The sequence below is a fragment of the Macrobrachium rosenbergii genome, chromosome 1 (genome assembly GCF_040412425.1).
Source record: "Macrobrachium rosenbergii isolate ZJJX-2024 chromosome 1, ASM4041242v1, whole genome shotgun sequence".
NCBI lineage: Eukaryota > Metazoa > Arthropoda > Malacostraca > Decapoda > Palaemonidae > Macrobrachium > Macrobrachium rosenbergii.
In genome coordinates, this window is record NC_089741.1 from 49,937,273 (window position 1) to 49,959,135 (window position 21,863).

The 21,863-nt window shown below is 36.8% G+C and overlaps 1 protein-coding gene across 1 annotated transcript in view; it reads left to right on the forward strand.

Moving 5' to 3' along the window:
* Positions 1-21,863, forward strand: part of Ddrgk1 (DDRGK domain containing 1) — a 120,686-nt gene that overhangs the window by 63,461 nt on the left and 35,362 nt on the right. The window contains exon 3 of the mRNA XM_067101677.1: positions 1,294-1,531. The gene's annotated coding sequence lies outside the window, so the exon portion shown is untranslated. The remainder of the gene's footprint in view (positions 1-1,293; positions 1,532-21,863) is intronic.

Sequence of the window (21,863 nt, forward strand, 5' to 3'; positions counted from 1 at the left end):
TGTCAAGGATTCCAGCATTTCTTTATATTCTGTATTTTTTAAAATAAAAAATTATTAGACATAAAAATGTTAGTAATAGGATGTTATTAAGGATTTAATCCAGTCGTATATAAAGGTCAGATATTTGTAATGCACTGGTTTTATTCATAATTATAGTCGAATATGTGTTCAGTGGCACTGCTTAAATTTTTCAATGATACTACCTTATTTTATAAAAAGTCTTTTATTCCAAAAGTAAATGAATAAGTGAATCGATCTATAATCTTTATTAATTAAATGGAATGCTCATATTTAAGAATTTATTCACAAGTCATATACATTCCAGTAAACTTTAAGGGATTTGTAAGAATTTCATGAGAATTTTTTTGGCTAATGATCGATTTAGATTTATATGATGATTATTCACATAAACTGTTTGCCAGGAGTGAACAAAGACGTTAACTGCATTTGTGGAAAGTCGCACTTTATTCTCTTACTTTTGTTTGAGCGTCTGTACTTCTTCCAATATCTTCGTCTAAATGTACGCGGGTTCATAAAACTTTTGATTTAACTCACTGTAATTGTATTTTAGAATGCGTGCTTAAATTGAAGGGACCGTTGCTCAGATATTGACTTGGGTTACAAAAACGCATATAACTAACTGAAAATTTTATTGAGAGACACTATTTCCACCTAGATTCTGCTCCTAACTGCTGAAGGCTACTGCTTTAAAACTATTAGCTACAGACACCCTTCCTTGACTGAAAATAAGTTTTAGAACTTAGTCTCCACATTATTTGATAGATATACCTGTTCAGTCAAGAAACTAACAATACACGTCTGATATCATTCCCGGAATACTTCAGACACGTGTATTCTACAGGTCCAACATCTGATAGGTCTTATCTTCTTACCTATCTCGGTAAAGAAGAAAGCAACTAGAAAAGAAAGAGATCAGTGTAAGTCTCATTTAATAGCTAAAGAGTGGGTCAACAATATCTGGAGAATGAGTTGCCATGGTAACGATGTATTCGATGCGAGATTCACGAAAGATCGACTTTTTTCCAAATTTTTCGTCAGTATTTGACACCAGTCCCTTAAATACATAGATAATAAATTTTTACTAAAATCTCCTTACGTGTCCCATACTCCCGCAACTCCTGACGTCCCTTTTGATAAAGTCAAGACCAGTGTCTTGGCAGTAGATGGGTGTTTTTGAGAATTCAATTTGTCCGTATATCATATCAGTTGCAGTCACTCTGTAAAGCTTCCGAACGTATGAATAATGACTACAGAATTGTTTGATGATTTCAGCCTAGCTGCCAAGCGTCCCAGCTGCGTTGGTCCTTCGTAGAGGACGCTCTACACGTCTGCAACTGTTCATGGAAGTTCTGTTGTTATAATTCCTCCCTGTACGTTTGCACTGATGCTGTTTGACGTTTGGAAGTCTACTGCATGCACACATCGTCGTCATCTGTCTACGAGCTATTCATTGTCGGTTCATAATTATACCCATCTAAATAGCTTGAATCATAGTGGCTGAGAGTGCAAGGTAAGTCACTATAAAATTTGATGCATTTTTACTTGGTTAAGCCTTCAGGACTTTACTGTGTTCGTTTTTATTAAATATAAGTTGCTCTCTTCTTACTGCACTGATGAATAAGGTGAAAACATGCAGGAGTTTCGTGACCAGTGAGTAGTGTTTTCACCCTATTGTTAATCGCCATATACCTTAAATCACACCTAATCTTACCTACCCGAGGATGCTATTTCACTCCGAAGAAACCTTAGAGGTGACAGTGTGCTTACCGGGCATGAAAACTAACGATCTTCTGGGATATTTCTATTAGGAGCTGCCTTTAGCTGTTGGACTTTGGGTACTTGAAGTTGAATGTTTTTAGAAATTTGTGTGGAAAAGTGGTTTCTTTCCGCCGTCTGTTACTAGATAATATGGTTAAATGGAAAGGACGCCATTAGGTATTGCTTTTTTTTTTTTATGAAATCTTAGACTTTGAACTAGTATTCTATTATCTATGATACTTAAGCATAGAAATGCTAGCAAAACGAACACGCCATCACAACTTGAGAGAAAAACTTAGCTCTGACCTTGCAAGTAGTAGGTAGCAACGCTTTGATACTTAACAAAGCAAAGTTGTGAAGCGTATGCTTTCTCGTCTTTTGTCTTGGCTTGTTACCGTCATGAATGCATATACTCTCACGACGGAGGTAATAAAGGACTTCTCCCCTGAACAAACATTTTATCTTGGAGAGATAATAAGTCTTGACGTAACTGCGGGAAGTTAGCCAAGATTGCTAAGTTTTTTTTCTTTTGCTGGCGATAATTTCTTTTGACGCCGTAGCCGAACGTTAGCAGGAAAAAATGCACGATAGAATTTATCTGCATAAAAACCGCTTCTGCAGCAAAGAAATTGCGGTGCAAAATTTTGAGGAAAAACACGCTGGATGAATGACGTGGTTTCAGATTTTGTTAAGTTTGCAAGACACTAATTATAACCGAAGAAAACTTCTGCTAAAGAGATCAGGTCTAGTCAAAATGGAAAGAAGCTGAAGCGAAAAACAATTTGATTGAAGCTACGTATGAATCTCTGAAGGTATATTCTGGAAGGTTTTGCAAAACTACATGTGGATATCGATGAAATAATCTACAAGCACATTAAAATATGTCCGAGTATAATAGCGTATCGAAAGAGATACACAGAAAGTGAATAAACGATCTTCAGTCGAATTATCTCCTATCTCATCCGTATATTCATTCATCTGTGCAGTTCTTTGCCAAGCGATAACCGAAGTACTAGATAACTGAGTATAAAGTACCCAAGGTGATTCCTAAGCAGACTGTATATAATGAGTTTCCTCAGCTATGTCATGTAACTGAATCTATTTACACGTGGCGACGCAAATGTACCCATAGGTCTTTAAAATGAAACAGGTTTGGAGGGTGGGGGGAGGAATAAATATCTGTAATGTCCGTAGACTTATTTTGGTAGATTACACTTACAGTAAGTGTTACTCTGATAAAGATATCGTTTCTAGTTAACTACGATAGTTTCTCCTAACTTAGTATTCATGCTCGTTCAACAATACATGTTTAATCATTCAGAATTGGAACTTTTTTACTCACTCATTCAGGCTGCATACAGTTAATAGTCCATGTCCAATAAAAACAATTATGTAACGGGTAAAAGTAATATTCCATAGTCATGATTCTCTTGTTAATGTCAGGATATTCTGTTTTTGTCATTCAATTATCTGGAAGCATGTTTTAATTGAAAGACAGACTATTATATTACTGTGCCCTCTTTAACACTGATGGCTTGGTGATATTTGATGATTTTATACTGGTATATTGTATGAAGTTATTTCAGTGTTGAGACTTTCACATACGCACATTACCATAGGAGAGAGGGTAAGGGTAAGGGTAAGCCTAAGCCTAAAAGTTAGGTCAGTTTAATTCATTCCTGGTTACCTGCCGCCTTCTTTTCTCTGCGGATAAGTAAGGTCTTTGAGACAACTTTGTTTCTGGTCCGAAAAGTTTCCAACATTTTCTTCGTTTTGTTGATAGTACTTCTAGAAAAATAAACCTTTAAAGATACCGCTTTTTCAGATGTTTGATTTTTATGTTTTGAGTATTTGACTAAGAACGTGTTTTCAACGGCTTTCATTTTTAATTTAAGAATCTTGACACTAAAACTGAACTAAACTGAAATGCGTGACAAAAGTACGATTTTGCGACAGAGTTCTTTCAACTGTAATTGCTCTAATTTTATCGCTTACCCGTCTGGGAATAAAACGAGGGCGACTTCCACAATTACAGTAATGGCCATCGACGTCGGAAACGAATTTCCCTGATGCAAATGTCATTTGACGAATTCCGAAAGGAAATATAATCATGCTTCGTTAAGGATATTGCGTAAGTACAAAGTCGAAATAAGAGCGCTTAACCCTTATCATTAGTCCTTTTCTTAAACCCGATCTATGCGAGCTTCTTAAAAAAAAAAAGCTATCCTCTTAATAAAAAGAAAAAAGTTGGTCCTCAAGATCTCTTTACTAGAGTGCTAATTCGGAAGTTGCTCTCGAGAGCTGCTCCAGCCTTGACTGAAAAGTAGTGACGCAGAGAAAAGGGGTAATTTTAAAGGACGAACCCACCCTCCTCCTCCTCCTCCACCACCTCCTCCTCCTCCTCCACCAATGAGAAACTGGGAGGTGTGTTTTTTTAAAGATCGAGTGAAGAAAAAAAATGACTGATGAAAGTCTCCGATAGTTCGGGTTACCGAAATTTTTGTTTTCCTCCTCTGATTAATGATGGTAAAATGATCGGCATGATGAGGGTTTTTCTTATTCCAAGATCTTGAAAAAGCATGGATATTGTAGGCAGAGTCTTGAGTTTCTCTGCCCGTTACTGTTTGTTTTTAACATATTTTTTTAATTTTTAATATTTTTTTTTATTCAGTAGACAGTGTTACAAACACTTTTCTCTGCTTTATGTAACTGCTAACTGTCGACCTAAATTTTGATTAGGATTAAAACTTATTCTCGAAAATATTACAAAATTTCTGGCCGGGTTAAATTTCATCTTTCATGTCTTGACGTGCGATATAGTTACAGCATTTTTACAAATCACTTGCTAAGTTTTTATTCAGTAATCTATGTTCGGGCATTTTTTGAAAAACTTAGTAGCTTTTTTCTTTACTGAAGCAGCCTTGATTTCAGTTAAATTTCTGAAGCTGCAGCAGAAACAATGTTCCCAAAAGTGTCATAAAATACCCATGAAATTCAAATGCGTCCCACCGATTTTGCAACGTAAATGCAAAAATACCACGCGCAAATTCACCTGTGAATTCGTCAGGGTAAACATGCACTTAGATATATGCATGATATACAAATGAATATGCATGTGAGCTTGTATCAAGAACAATTCAACTGACGACGAGTCGAAATACATATATAAACGTAGCAGAATTTTGATGGTCTTCTCGCGTATTTCTCTTCGCGTGCGTGAAAAGGGTTATTGACTCTGTCGCTGCAGTCTTAAAATACATGTCAGATACTTATATGGTACTGCATTTTGATGTGGAGTGAGATAGCATCAGATAATATGCCGAAAATAATTATGTGTGAGGTAAAAATATCAGAAGATTATTCTGTGTATGGCAAATAATGTGAAGCATTTGATAGCAATTTCAAACTAGTCATTTATTTGTAACTGCTTTTTACCAGGAAAATGTTAACAGCTTCAAAGGTTGTGATTGTGTTTTCATATCAGAATGGAAACTATTGTAATGCACTGCAAACATGAACGCCAATTTTCCTCTTCCCTTTTTATTTTTAGACGTATCACAATATTACTACGTAAAAAAAATGTAGCTTTTTATTGACTGCATTTCATAGAGAACCTCGGAGAAGCCGCCTTTATTACGGGAAATTCAGAATTAATTCTCGTTGCAGAAATTCCAAGATTTAGTAAATGAACGACATCCCAGACAATAGAGTTTCATTCACGAAGGTCTTTTCCAGTCTATGTGGGTAATAAGGCAGCTCATAGACAATTGAGTTTCCAGCAGGTATTTCGAGTGCATTTAGGTGCAGCTTGAATTCCACTTAAATTACTTCTACTATTTTTTGGTAGATTTTTTTACAGAACTCTTTAGATTATACAGCACTAAGAGCATGATGTCTGTGGTCTAGTGAAAATGGAAGGATAAAAAAAAGAGGGGTTTAAAAATTAGGTAGAAAGAATACGTTGAATGAGTAAGATCAAGCATCGTCAATCTGCTGTAGTATGTGGATATGCATGAGATCAAACCATGGAGAGAGAGAGAGAGTGAGAGAGAGAGAGAGAGAGAGAGAGAGAGAGAGAGAGAGAGAGAGAGAGAGAGAGAGAGAGAGAGCGAGGAGGGGAAACGAAATCTGACGAAGGTTTGATGAATGGGAGTAGCTGGCTGTAATCAGTGCATTATGTAAATGGGTGCCCACTTGAAATGATGAATTACAGTACTGATAGATGAGTAAAAATTATCAAGAGGAGACGGCTGATGAATAAGATGCGGAAAATGAATGACTGAGGGCTTCCGTCATAATGACATCATTTACCCGTTAATGTAGATTTTTTCTCATTATTTTAAACCACAGAACGAGTACAGGGCATACTTCTTTTCATATATGTTCTTTGTCATGAAACAAAAACCCAGTTTCATTTCATTGTCGCGTATGTATTAGATGGCATGTTCATTATAAATATGGATTTTCTGAAATTAAATTTTATTTTAAAGATCAAGTGAGGTTTTCTGACCAAATTTTGCCGTCCATATGTATGTATATGTGTATATGTATGTAGGTATGTATGTATATCTGGTGCAAACTTTTCAGATTTTCGACTGCCTCAGAACTACTGGATCACCGGCCCCTAAATATAGTCTGGACGGTACTTTCAGTCTCGATTCTCTTATACTGCCACATTACAGTCACTTTTGACGGTATGATTACACTAATCCATAATAAACAGATTGCTTTGAATAGTAATATCACACGGAATATTTCGTCTGGAAAAGCGATTTCTTGGGTCACAATCCGAGAGCATGACCGACAATGATATATATTTCAATCTTTTTTCTTTAATACTAACGATTTAACGTCTGCCAATCCCCAAAACTGCTGTCCAAAAGGACTTTATCAAACTCGTTTAATCTCGAGAGCTGGGCCTAAAGCTGATATATTTAAGGAATAGGATTTGGCCTTCATACCTTCTTTCGTATATGTTGCAATGTTTCAATTATAAGCAGATTATAATTTTGTCATGGTCGTTTTAGTCTATGTGCATGAAGTAATTCATAAACTCGTATAAGCCTTAGGTGTATTTTGTGAACGGGAGCGTAACATAAGGCGTAATAATTAAACTAAATTTAAAAATGTGATGTTACATTTGGAGCAGACAAAACTTCTGATTTATAATTTTACGTTACTCTTCCCATTTATTTTCTTATGACAAATGGACAGTTTTAGCTTAACAGTAACTCAGAAAAAGCCATTTGCACATTCCTAATGGGTAACCAGGCTTAAAAACACATTAAGCTAATAAGATAAGTTGTAACGTTAAAAGGTCTGAGGACGTTTTCAGAACTCTGAAAGAACACGAGTTATAAATAGATGCCAACAGCTACCTTAACTTGTAAGAGTAACTCTCTTAAGCTTACATGACTGAGGAAAGAATAAATGAGGTGCTGAGGATTCCTGAGGAGAAGAAACCAATAAATATAACGTATAAGTCCATGGTGTGTTTTTGCAACGTAGACGATAAGGATATGTGAGTGAAGTGATTAGTTGTAGGATACAGATATGGGTGAAATTATTCAATTTTCAGGACACTCATCCTTGAAAAAAAAAAATCCTTATGGATTTCTTCTTTTCCATTAATGAATAATTTTCCGATAAACCGGTTATTGACTTCCGGATCTAATCCATACCTTTTTCGTAACGTAATTTTCTACTTATTAAAAAAATATTTTTTAAAATCATATTGAAACCAACACACCTTGTAAAAAAAGTCGTATTGGTTGGGTGGTCCGAGTCCATACCAGACCTCTTTTTCATTCTAATATCTTACCATCACTTATGGGTCTCCGTTGTGCAGTGTCCCTATGCTGGCATAAGGCCGGCTTGATATATACCAGTCAACCAAACTTGCAAAAATGTGCATGACAGTAAACAAGTTTTCGCGTTTTCGTTTTGGAATAATGAACGCATATGAAATGAGGCACCCTTGATTTATGCCTTAACATAATGAGGAAAAAATGTGTGCACCGACGGTAGATCATCAGTCATTAGGCCGCAATTCATCAACCAGCCACTTTCCTCATCTTTTCCTTCAGAGTCTTCCTCCTGAGAATTACTGTACTCATCCGCCGTTACCGTTATTCATGTTATTCATCAATGCACTCTGTGGCACATTTGCATAATGCACTGATTACATCTGACTGCCGTCTTTCATCCATCACCTCGATATGGCCACTGTGTAATGAAGGGTCCTCGTTTTTGCGGAACATAGAAGTTCGATTATGGAGAGTCATTTTTCATCACGTTGAATATTCACAAAAAAAAAAAAAAAATGGGGAGAGTTATTTAAGGTCTCGTATGAAAATTAAGCTCATCATTGCGTCTCTCTCTCTCTCTCTCTCTCTCTCTCTCTCTCTCTCTCTCTCTCTCTCTCTCTCTCTCTCTCTCCTCTCTCTCTCTCTCTCTCAGATTCTTTTGTCTTTCTCTCTTCGGCTTGTTATGAAATTATGTTCATCATTGCGTCTCTCTCTCTCTCTCTCTCTCTCTCTCTCTCTCTCTCAGATTCTTTTTTCTTTCTCTTCGGCTTGTTATAAAATTATGTCCATCATTGCCTCTCTCTCTCTCTCTCTCTCTCTCTCTTTTTGGCTGCTAAATCAGTGCCCCACTCTCTCTCTCTCTCTCTCTCTCTCTCTCTCTCTCTCTCTTCCTTAAATTCTTCTTATATCTTTCTCTTGTCTTTTCGTCTTGCTTATTTTCAGCGAACTGGTGTTAGAGCAAAAAAGTAAACAATTCCTGAAGCGTGATTTTATTTTTAATCCTTTCACATCGGAAAAAAAGCGACGATGAAATTCAGAAAATGTTGGTAGACTTCTACAAAACTCGATTTTTCGTACGGTTAATATTGCAAAAAAAAATCTCCCGCTATGAAAATTGGCATACTGATAAGCAATTACAGGGACTTATTGATCAAAAAGTTTAAGTTTTTTGTTAGTCTTAGTTTCAAAAACTTGATGGAAATATTGTGCAATTAACAAGTTTTTTTCCCCTTGCGAATGATAAGGGTTTTGAAATTAATAGTAACTTGATTAATTTTTCACAGAGAGAGAGAGAGAGAGTGAGAGAGGGCGGGGGGAGAGAGAGAGAAATTAACCCTTAACCAACCGAGTGATCATGCTCATACAAGCAAGTTTTTAACATGAGGGTAAAAAGAAAAAAATCTATTTAACCAATATAAATTGGTGATGTTAGTTTTATGTCAAAACATATTGACAAATTAAAGGAATATTTGCTGATTTGGAGGAAGCTAAGAAAGATGATAAATAACAGAAACAATAACAAGAATATTGAAGAAATTGTTGATAGTTTACAGAAACTAGGAAAATTTTTGAAGAGTCTACTGTAATTTATGAAACCCAAAAAGGATATAGAAAAAACTGTCATTTGTCGACGTGATTTTGAAGAAACTACCGTTAACATATAATATATTGAAACCTCCTAACCCAGCACCTTGCAAGTTTCCCATGAGCTCACTCTAAGGACTGAACACGAAGAATTTCACTACCAGGGGCATATTATAATGTCGAATATTGACCTTTAACGTTTTCTAATATTAAGTTAACGTAGAATACATTAAGAGGTGGTCTTGTAAATTTCCATATGTGAAAGCCAAAAAAAAAAAAACAGCAGTTTAATGCCTTTATCCACCTCGGGTTTTAAATTAAAAAGCCGAGGAATGACAAGAGCACGTTGTCTGACCTTCAAACCAGGCGTTACAACGGTTGCTTTGATCTATCATTGGTGAAGTCCATATTATTATTATTATTATTATTATTATTATTATTGTGACTAATTTCCACTCGAACTAACATCCTCCAAGCCAATTGTTTTACGTTATTTCAGTTCAGTCATTACGTGGGTCTTTGTAGTGTCCAGTGCATGTAGAGTCTACCTGCCGTGGTAGTCTGCTCTCCATAATTACTAAATACCCTGCCCATCGGGCCTTTTGAGATGATGATTAGAAATCAACGCTTGGTATTATAAGCACTATTCTTGTTATACTCCGTAAGTGTCAAATACCATTCCTAACATAGCGTTTTTTATTCACTTGATATCAACGGCTATTATTATTATTATTATTATTATTATTATTATTATTATTATTATTATTATTATAGTTGTTGTTGTTGTTTAGATTGTGCGCACGAGTTTTGTTTACCCCATGTACATTATGCCAATATCTTCCGTAAACACTTCGATATAAAACATAGCATGGGAAAAGGGACAAACCATGTTGTAATTTCCAACAAAGGGAGTGTTTTACAAAACCGATGAACATATATATACATATAATTATATATACTGTGTATATGTATACATATATATATACACATGTATATACAGTTTATGTATATATATGCATACATATGTCTCCGAAAGAAAGGGAGACTTGTTTGTATTCACTGATTTTATCACCGACTACTGTTTTCTTTACACTATTCCTACTACTTCTTCGTCTTCTTCTTCTTCTTCTTCTTCTCCTTCTCCTTCTTCTTGTCCTCGGTACGCAGTCGTAATGGCCCATTCCGGCCTCGCAGCCATCACCACCACCACCACCACCCCTTCCCACCCCTACCCCCGCGCCCACCCTCACCCCCTCACCTCCCTCCGGTTCCATTGATTTCGCGAGCCCTCCAGGGAGTCATCTTTAAAAGCAGTAATGGTGAGTTAAAGGATTTATATTGTGCGTGTATGCCTCGCATGCATCTAAATCCGCCTTTATGTCACGACCATATTCCCTTTGCCGATGTGGGTCCTAAGATTTTCTCTACGTAAATAAAGGAAAAAACCGAAGGCACTTAAAAGGTGCCGAGGAATTTATGATTAAAATCACTTACCGTAAATGTTGCTCTGTCAGTATGGAAGGACCTCGGTAGCCATACTCTCTCTCTCTCTCTCTCTCTCTCTCTCTCTCTCTCTCTCTCTCTCTCTCTCTCTCTCTTTCCGGGAAATGGAACGCTCCTTTTGTGTATTTCCACTCCACGGACTTTTCCTGTTTGTCTCGTGTATGTGGATGTGATTGATTGGTTTTAATACGAATGAATGTGTTAAAAAGTAGTATGAATATCTATATATATGTATGTGGGTGTGTGTATGACTGATTGTAATACGAATGAATAGATAAGGATATATATATATATATATATATATATATATACATTTATATATAGATAGATGATAGATAGATAGGTAGATAGTTAGATACGAGTATGTATAGTATATGTGTGCGTGAGTGTGTGTGTGTGTGTGAGAGAGAGAGAGAGAGAGATAGAGAGAGTTGGGGGCATTACATTGCACCTATCCGTCTATCTGCTTGAATGTGAAGTGTCTATTTAAAACATGCGAAACATTGGCGCGTAAAATATAGTAAAATCTCAGATGGATAGTCTGTATTTAGAAACAATCTCGTAACTGCAGATGAATGTCGAAAACTGTAGGGTTCAGGACGGCCCGGAAAACGATAAAAAAAAAAAAAAAGATAGAGTAGCCGCATCCTAGAAATAGAAGAGCCCTTCCAGAAATTGACTGAGGGGAAAGGAGGCGGAGGAGAAAAGCCCCAGAAGAGGGCAAGGATAGGTGTCCTTGACGGAACTGACGTTGAATCTATGAAAGGACTAAGACAAGGGGGAATGATTAAGAATGTAGGACATTGATGATAATGATTGAAATGCTCTGTTGATGAATTCTCACTGATTTTCTCTTTTTATTCTCATCATTTTCTTACTAACACAAAAAGATACATTGCCTCCTTTTTATAATCACTACTGAGAAGTTACTTATTTGAACGAAATTCTTGTTTTTTGTTAGAACTGAAGGGTGTTGACCCATTTTGGATACTGGTGGTTCATTTTTCGGGAAATGAAATGCTGGCTATCCCCTTTCCTGGAGCAGTGTGGTTATTTACAGGAATATCCCCTTCCGAAAAGTGACTAATGTAAGAAACTCTTGTCGTATTTTGTCTCGAAGATAGATAACCCCGACATCATTTTCTAAGTGCACGAGCATCTTCATGGTAAAAGGTTATCTTTAGGAAAAACATTTTGCAATCTAGTCACGCTTCACAGCGGTTTTTCACAGTCGTATGAATTGAAACAAAATTTGTTTTTTGTCAGAGTATAAAAACTAATAAACGATGCATAACGGGGATAAAAAAGATGAGGGGGAAAGAGAAATTTTGGGGAGATAATCTTTCCTCAATCGTATGTTTGCACGGTTTGTTTTCTTTGTCCCCTATACGCCTCTGTTTATCTCCTTACTTATCTCCTTCAGTGGAGGGATGACTCATAGACAAAGTTAGCACTGAGGGAGAAAAAAAGGGAGGCGATATGACGGAGAGAGAGAGAGAGAGAGAGAGAGAGAGAGAGAGAGAGAGAGAGAGAGAGAGAGAGAGAGAGAGAGAGTCTGCTGGAACTTGGCTGAATTCCAACAGTTTTCCTGTCTAGACGGGGACTGGCTGGCAGGCATGGCAGGCTCTTGTGACTTCAGTATGATTCCAGGCAACCATTGCTGTCGTTGCCATCTTCTTTAGAGGCCGGTGGGACTGGCATCCCAACGCCCTTGTGTAGCACAGGCCCGATAATACAGGGAAAGAAGGATGAAGGACGGGACAAGGTTCAACTCCGAAGGAAGTCGTATCCAATTCCTTTTCACTCGGTTTTTCTTCTCTCGCAGCTGTTTTCCGGTGAAGTCACTTTATGATAAAAAATCTAATTCCGGATTACTCACCGAGACATTCGTTATATCCTCAGCTCCCCTTGTATGAGATGACTCAGAAATGTCGGCAGCTCTGAATGGGGCAATTTGTGCTGGCATCTAGTACAGAAGAGCCTCAATTGAAAAATGGCACATCGAGATTAAAAAATGCACGTATTCATTTAGTAAGGTAAATAAATCGTGGTATAAAGAATTCTGGGCAAAATACATTATTCATTCCATTTCCTTGTCTTCCACACTTTTTGTTCCGTGTTTTTTTCCGCTTTTTTGTACACTGTTTCCTTAAGTTTGTTCGTTCATTTCCCCAACTTTCGCGTATTCTGTTATCCCCAATTTTCGGTCGACAAATTTCTTGACCTATCGTGTGATGTGTAATCTGAATTTTCGGGCAGTTTGAGTCTTAGCATTTTTTTTTTTTTCTGTTTCCCGACTTTTGGGCGGTCTATTTATTTTGCTCATAATCTTCTCCCACGAGCTCTGACCTCAGAATATCCCCGAGGGATCTCTTGTTTATGAACTACCAGTATTTTTATCTCAGTAATGAAGAAGGGAATGTTTGCTTTTATATAGGTTTTTCATTATATGGATTAATTTTATATTTTTCTTACTAACGCCTTTCATTTTTTACATTTGGTTTTTTGCATCGTCAATAATAATAATAATAATAATAATAATAATAATAATAATAATAATAATAATAACAATCTTTTTGAGGCAAAATGTTTGAAAACTTATACGCCAGGTTGTGAAGGCGAAATATAAGTTCAACGGCATACAGTGTTCCATTATTTTCAACGAATAATAATAATAATAATAATAATAATAATAATAATAATAATAATAATAATAATAATAATAATAATAATAAAAGTTTAAAAGAAGATTGTTTATCACATCGTTCTAAAAGTGCTTTGATTTGGTTTGTGGTCGCATTTTTTTCAGTTATGTGGGTAAGTGGGTAGATAGATTTAATTAACCAAATGGAAATGTTTCATAGAGAGCGCTAATGGCATCGTAATAGTAAGGTAAGGTAGAGACCATTACGCAAAAAAATGTAATTAGCATAGTGTTTACCTACGAGAGAGACTCCAGAGAGAGAGAGAGAGATTAGTTAGGTGGAGATAAACATAGAAATACCATTCTGTACAATGGGTTTTTATAACAAAATAAGGTAATATTTTTGTCTCTTATACCCTTTTAATCCCATTTACAAATTCATTAGCTTTGTACGTCGGGTAACTACAAAGCAAACGCCGAATTGAAAACATGACGGAATAATAACGTGAAAATATTTATCATGTGCAGGTCGACATTAAGAATAGTCTGTATATTCTTCCATCAGTCTGCATCAGTATATGATACTATTTCAAATCATTTTACTTCATCCCGTCAGCCTTTGACTTGAAGTGTCTTCTTCACCCACTGACTTGTTTTACGTAGAGCATTTCGCGCAATTAGTCTGACTCAAAGTTTTGTCCACTGCGAATAATTATTGCTTTTGTTCATTGTAGAGAAGTGTGTGTGTGTATATATATATATATATATATATATATTATATATATATATATGTATATATATATATATATATATATATATATATATATATATATGTGTGTGTGTGTGTGTGTGTGTGTGTGTGTGTGTGTGTGTATATATCTGTGTGTGTCTGGTGTATTAATACATTATCGCCTTATTTTCTCGATATATAGCTTGTACTTACAAAGCCGTGATATCCAAGCGCAAGATCTCACGGCTTTGTAGTGACAAGCATATCCAAAAAGCGAAGAATTCGAGAAGTTAAGAGGGCATTGTGGCTATTACAATTACATATGTATCTGGTAAAAGTGACTGTAGATTCTACACATTATATATATATATATATATATATATATATATATTATATATATATATATATATATATATATATATAAAATATATATAAAATATAAATGTGCGTGTGTGTTTAAGTACATTCAAGTAAATGTTAGCATAACTACTAAGACCTGATTCTAAATTAGATGTAAAATTAGGAACAAGCGTGCCTCCTCTTTGCCATTCGTCTGTAAACACGCATTACGTATATTTGCAAGTATATGTGAACGTACGCTCTTCCTAAATGACACCATTTCGCCTACAAACACGCGCATACAATTTATAAGTTTGTTGACCATTTTCCATGAATTCCCAGTAATCTAGAACAGCAGGGGGGTTGGAAATAAAGAGCCATAATCAACATTCAGTTGCATGGCTGAATATATTAGCCAGGTGTGGGTGTCGTGTATGACCTAAATGGACGACACGGTGACATGCAAATCCACACCGATAAATCATCGAAACCACAAGAGCTTTCGTGTCAAGAGGTCTTGCTAGAATGGATTCGAAGCAGAGAGAGAGAGAGAGAGAGAAAGAAAATAAAGGCAGCGTAGAGAAGAAAAAAAAAGTGCACTTTCAGGAGGGCACCTGTTGCTAATTGACCTGTTATCCGGTTGAAGATGGTGGTTTATGTTGTCCTTTATTGTTTTTCACAGACACCGTAGCATGAAATTATACTTGTAATAGTGTTGCTTAAATTACCATAAAAGCACCACACAAATGGTCAGGTTCTTGAATCCTGGAATGTTTCTTACAAGAGGTTCGAGTACAGTATTAGATTTTTTTATTCCAGGTACAATTCAGTTGATAGAGAAACTTAGATGCTGAGCAGTTTTCAGTACGATAGATACGCGAGCTTAGATGTTGAGCAGTTTGCAATACAATAGATATACGGCCTCTTCTGTATAGCCTGCAGCGCGATATATAGACGATACAGATTTCGATGCTGGACAGTCTGCAATACGATAGGTGGACGGGATTCGATCTTGAGCAGTCTGCAGTACAAAGATACACGACCTCCTCTACCGTATAGCCTGCGTTGTGATACATTGACGATACAGACTTGAATGTTGAGCAGTCTGCAATACGACATATAGACGGGCCTCAGTTTTGAGCAGTCTGCAGTACGATAGACATGCGACTTTTCTTCCGAATAGCCTGCAATGCTATAGATAGACGATACAAACTTCAATCTTAAGCAGTCTGCAATACGATAGATTCACGAACTCCCATTCTGAGTAGTCAACAGCACGAAAGATAGACTGAGATTCGAATACAATGCGATAGACTGATCCGTACAGCACGTAGAGACTGTCTGTAATATGGTATGGATCAATAGAATTGGCAGGCACCGAGCAGTGGCTGAACTCGCAACAAAAGTCATAGCTAATAGACATTTGGAACGTATTGTCAACAGTGTAGGTATAGAGGGGAAATAATGGTAGACCCTCGGTAAGTTATTGACTGAATAGCTACTGAAGGTAGACATTATTTGCTATGGGCTGCGTATTGTATATATATATAGTATATATATATATATATATATATATATATATATATATATATATATATATATAATATATATATATATATATATATATCTGTGTGTGTATGTAGTTGTGTGTGGGGATGTATTTCTCATTACAGGAAGGAAAAATAATTAATTTATGTAAAGAAAATGCATCATATATGTACATGTTTCGTATATATATATATATATATATATATATATATATATATATATATATATATATACATACTCGTATATGTATGTATATATATAAAACATATATATGTATATGTATGTTTGTGTATGTGTGTGCATGTATATATTCGCGTGTAAGGCTGAGAAGCGTGTCTCCAGGAATGCTATGGAGGACTATTGATTTGTTGATAATTTTACTCTGTCGTTATCTTGTCATGTCTGTGTATATGAATTACGAACTTTGCGTAGTCTTACGTGGGTTATTTGAAATTACTGTGCGAATAGGGGTTTCGAAATTGGGGAAGGAAAACAATCGCTTCGTTCATTCGTCCATTTCTTCCTCGCATTTTTTTTTCGCAAAACTTCAAAATAACGCTTCCTCTCCCACCAGAATTGTCATCCATGTAACTAGATAATGGTGTGACCTTGAGAATCCCCAAAATTCCAAACATTCCTAGATATTCTTTGGACCAGCAGTTTCATCCAACTCATATTTTTTGGACATTTTATGAAAAAGGCTAACGAACTTAGAACAACAGTCTTTTGAATTAAGATACACTAAGGACATGTTTTTAAATAAACAGGGCACCGAAACAGTGCTCAGTATATTTTTTCTAGAGGTAAAATGAAGTATACAGTCTGTGAACGATAATGAAGACTAGAATTGTCGGTAGATTTCCTTATCATATCACTCCCTCGGTTGGCTATGTCTCTCGCATCGACCAAGTCGGAACTAATATCGTTTGTGCTATCTCAGTATAGTCACTGCTTTGATTTTCAACATCTAGTCACATAGATTTTGTAGTGTGGTTGAGAGAGATTATAGATGTAATACTGGCTACGAAAGAGGACTTCAGATCCTCTTGATTACTATGTTTTAAAATAGTAAGACTAATAATCAAGGTTTCGTTTTTATACCTTTTTTTCATGTCATATGTGACCAGTAGTAGAGTCAGCAGTGTTATAATTTAATTATTCAAAAATTTTATAACGTTACATTACAAAATGTGATGCTGACGCAGTATGTGAGCCTGCCAGTAAATTGTCAGTGTTAGAATATTATGATTGATCTTTTGCGATAAAACTCATGAACAGTTTCATTGTCTGATTTCCAAAATGCCCCTGTCATTATAAAATATACTTATAATAATTCATGATAATGCAGATGCATCATAGAAAGTCCAGCTAGTTAGAAACTTAATAATCTTATTATTTCATAATGAGACTGCCCATTTAATCTTACAAACTCGAATGTTCATGATAAAAAGAATGTAACAGTAATCTTAAACTCGAATGTTTCGTGACTACAACGGAGTTGAACGTTCTTACTGACACAAATCCTTCAAGATACGACAGTTTTCAAACTCAAGATCAAACTTGATAATATTGTGTGGAAGAGAACATCCAAGTTAAACAAGCTGTGATAGCATTTTATCACATTTAAACAGCAGAATGAAACTTCTGCCTCCTGATTTATACTGTATTCTATTTAAAGAATATTTCCACAGATATTTTTTTGTTTTCTTCGTGCCAGAGCGGCAACATTGCTAAAGATTCGCAACCACAAATATACAAAGAAATTTTCTTTCCAAATGTGATCAGGTCAATGTTGAGACAATAATTGTGGAATTTTCATTGAGGAGTAATAAAAAATTAACAGTTGTGATTATTAGTCGATTACTTTGTTCTCTTTTCTGCAAAAAAAAAAAAAAAAATAGGCTCCAGACCAGAAGAATTTCCAGCAAGGACAAGCAGCAAAATTCGTAGAGTATATTTAAATCTAATGCAACGCGTCAGTATGGCAATCGATACCATTCGAGATGACGTGTCTTTGAAAGCGAAAGCATAATCCTTAATCATCTAAAAAACACATTTTCTATCTGGACATTTGTTTTGAGTTGGAAATAAACATACTGTCGCAGAGACCCCGGTATGAGTAATGAAACTAAATTAAAACGCGGAGGCCGCGAAATAAGAGAGAACACAAGGCTGACAACGTCAGTGACATTAAAGAAGTGAAGTGGCGTCCAGCGCAGACTTTACGACGCCAACTTTAAGCACCGTATCATCATTTTCTGTTCAAGAATGTGAAGGAGGAAGGAATTCCGAGCAACCCTTTTAGCAAACTCATCTTTCGCATCTGTTCTTCAATTCCGGTAAACAGTGACTGTCACTGTGGATCAAAATATGATTTGAAAGCTTTATGACTTGACGAGCACCTTTCCGAGATCTCCGACCGAGGGAACGAGAAGGGGGGTTGTCATACACGATTTTCGGAGCTTGTAGATTACATTATGAGGAGAGACTTTAATGAAGTTTGAGGAAGGGAGCGACTCTCCCCGCCCCTCCAGACAGGTTGGCGCTCTGGTACTTCCCCTCCTTTACCTTCACCGCCCCCCCTTACGTCTCTCGTCCCTCCATTTATGTATTTGTCCGTCTGCCAAAGTTTCCCGATACTTCCATTACAAACGCATACGCACGCACGCTCAGACATACCACCACATGCGTCCGCGCAATAATTCTACGACTAATGTATAATCAGCGTCGGGAGCAGGTACCCAGAGACAAGAATAGGAATAACAGCAATTTGCTGTACTTTTTGTGTTTTTTTATTTCCCGTAGCTCGTTTAGGAGCGGCGATAGCCGGAGGCAAAACTCCGCCGCATCATGAAAGGGTTAACGAAAGACCGTTTGTTTATAATTGCCCAACTCCTTTCCCTGTACTGAAACGCGGAAAGAGTTTATGACCAACGAAAATTGATTATGCGTGAAGAGAGTATAGAACCGTGTCCAAAGAAAAGTGTGCGTTATGTCCCGTGTCCCTATGAAGAGTGTGTAGACCCACTCCCATCCAGAGAAAGCGCAGCCCACATCCAACCCAAGAGGGTGTAGCCCAATGTCCAGCCGATGCCAGATCGATCACGACCACGTTCAACAGACCATGTAACCGCGAATGGATCGTTTACCAGCAAGAAATTCCATCACAGGCTGCCTGGCCAGAGCACAAGTACGCTCGCAGTCTACGTGCCTTCTTGCTCTATCGACCTGGTTGGTGGCGCTGCTTCTCGAGGAATTCGAGCGAGTTGGGGGCCTTTTGGCGAAGACCGCTTCCATTCCACTCGCCAGCCACTCCCCCTTACTCTCAACATGCAACCCCTAGGCTGTGCTCATGAATATTTGAAGCTCGAAACAAGCTGCCAACTAGGAAGAGCGACAATACACTTCACATCCTCTTGTCCCCGCTGCAGTTTTGCAAGTGTTTGCATTAAGAATATCTTCACCGCTGCATTCGGAACTGTCCTCGTCGTCAGCTGTTTGCTTTTTCACTTTGAGCATCGTTTGTTTTCCCAATCATGAAACTAATTGTGCTGAGTTTACGGCATATTCATGCGCATTAATAGAATGTGAATTTTCTCATAAAGATGGCTTCTATGAAAAGGTGGAAAAAAATTAGCTTCATGCGGATGAGTATAAAAAGATTCATCATGAACCTTCACAATAGCATTCGTTACACCGGTGGCTTAAGAATTCTCAAAGAAGCTAGATTTGTCATTGCAGCCTAAACCATGTTAATTTTGTAAATCCTTCAGAAGACCCCTCGACAACTTAATTGTCATTACAGCCAGGCTTGGATCAACGCAGGTAGTAATTGTCGGTCAGCCAGATTTGGATCAATGCCAGTGGTAATTGTCAGGTCAGCCAGACTTGGATCAACGCAGGCAATAATAATTGTCAAATCGGGCAGGGCTTGGATCAACGCAGGTAGTATAACCAACGAACAAACGCATAAACTCAGGGCGTAAACCGTAGTAGCTCCGAGCAACGACGAGTCATAAGAAACAAATCGTTAAGAGAGAACGCATCACCGGGCGTATGGATATATAAACACACAAACACACACACACAAGCCGTCCCCTCAGCGCGACGCCAGGGACAATATTCCGTTCCACCTGACGGGAGACAAGAAGCGAATCGCCGAACGCCATCGGAGATAAAATGAATTGAGCGTGAAAAGGAAGTGCGAGGGAGGGAAGATCGGGCGAACGATATGCTGGAGAATGCGATGGAAGCGGAAATAAGGGGAAATAAACAGAAAGAAAAAGATTGAGTGTAAAGACCGATACGATCGCTCAACGACGCTTTTAGATACGATCGATGCTCAAGTCTTGGTTCTGGGTTATTCTGCGATGTTGTTTTTATTGGTTTGTTCAGTCGTTTATTTTGTTTATTAATTTATTTTGCCCTGCACGAAGCTACACTGTCAAAGAGTGCGATTCCTACTATTGATACGTTAAGAATTTAAATTATAGTAGGAAGACCTTATCGGTAATCTTATTAACTGTAAATAGATTTGGGAACATTTGACAAAAAAAGATTAATAGTTACTTTACATAACTGTAATCTGTCCAGGAATAAAAATAAGTTTGCCTAAACGGCAATGCTTAAAAAACAGTACTAATATTCGTAATATTTCTCTAGCATTATGATTTTTGTCATAGCTATGTCGCACCATTTCACCAATAGTAACTGTTGTTGCAACTCCATTTTTCATATAATAATAATCAACTATTCTTATCGTTTAAAGATGAAAATCCACGCACATATATTTGTTAAAATTCTTGAAGGATTATAAATAGTTTATCTTATTATGATAGGTAATTCTCTCTCTCTCTCTCTCTCTCTCTCTCTCTCCTCTCTCTCTCTCTCTCTCTCTCTCCTCTGCCATGTGGGTGAGAAATGACACATGAAGGACTATGTCTTCATTGTACTACGATATATTAATAATTTATCCCCATACACCTACTTCAGGGCAGCTAGTAAAGAGCATGAGTGTTTGTTTTTTAGAAATAAATTTTTTTTGTGGATTAATATTTGTATGTATGTATGTATCTATGTGTGTGTGTATGTATGTACTGCAAGTGGGATATAAACCAGCCCTAGGAGAGCTGTTAATCAGCTCAGTGGTCTGGTAAAACTAAGATATACTTAACTTAATAAAACCATGAGGTATTATCTAGGGTAATGTTTTGGAATACAAAGAGATTTTTCCTTATTTTGTCAAGGTCATATGGGAAAATTATTATTATTATTATTATATTATTACTATTTTTATTATTATTATTATTATTATTATTATTATTATTATTATTATTATTATTATTATTATTATTATTATTATTATTATTCAAAATGTGTACTCGGGTCCAAGCTAAAAGGCCATTGACTTGCAAAGAAAGCTTCCACAGTATGAAGAATGTCTTAATGAAAAAAAAAGCAGTAAGAAGAGAATAATTACTGAACGTAGATATTTCTGACAGTCGTGACCGAGTTAGGTGACCGACTTTAGTTTTCTTGAAAAGTTCATTTATTATTAGTGAGCTACGAAGCACGAACCTGCGTACATATGACCCACTTCGTAAAGACTGCATGTCAGTAATTAAAAGGCAAGAATACTGGTACGTACGTTCCCCCACTAGCATATATTCTGGTGAACTGGAGAGCTGTAGAGGAAAAGTCTCTCTCTCTCTCTCTCTCTCTACACAAACACACACACACACACACACACATAGTTGCATGGAAGCCTACTTACTCTTCTGTCCCTCCCACTATAACAAACATGGTAGGTCGTATTGCTCCCAAGGCGAAATCTGAAATTAAGTTACTCAGCGTCTCCCCTTAAGGGACAATCTTTCTGTTTTCTCTTTCCTTATTTTCCTTGATTTTTCTCACGACATCCGGTTGGGCT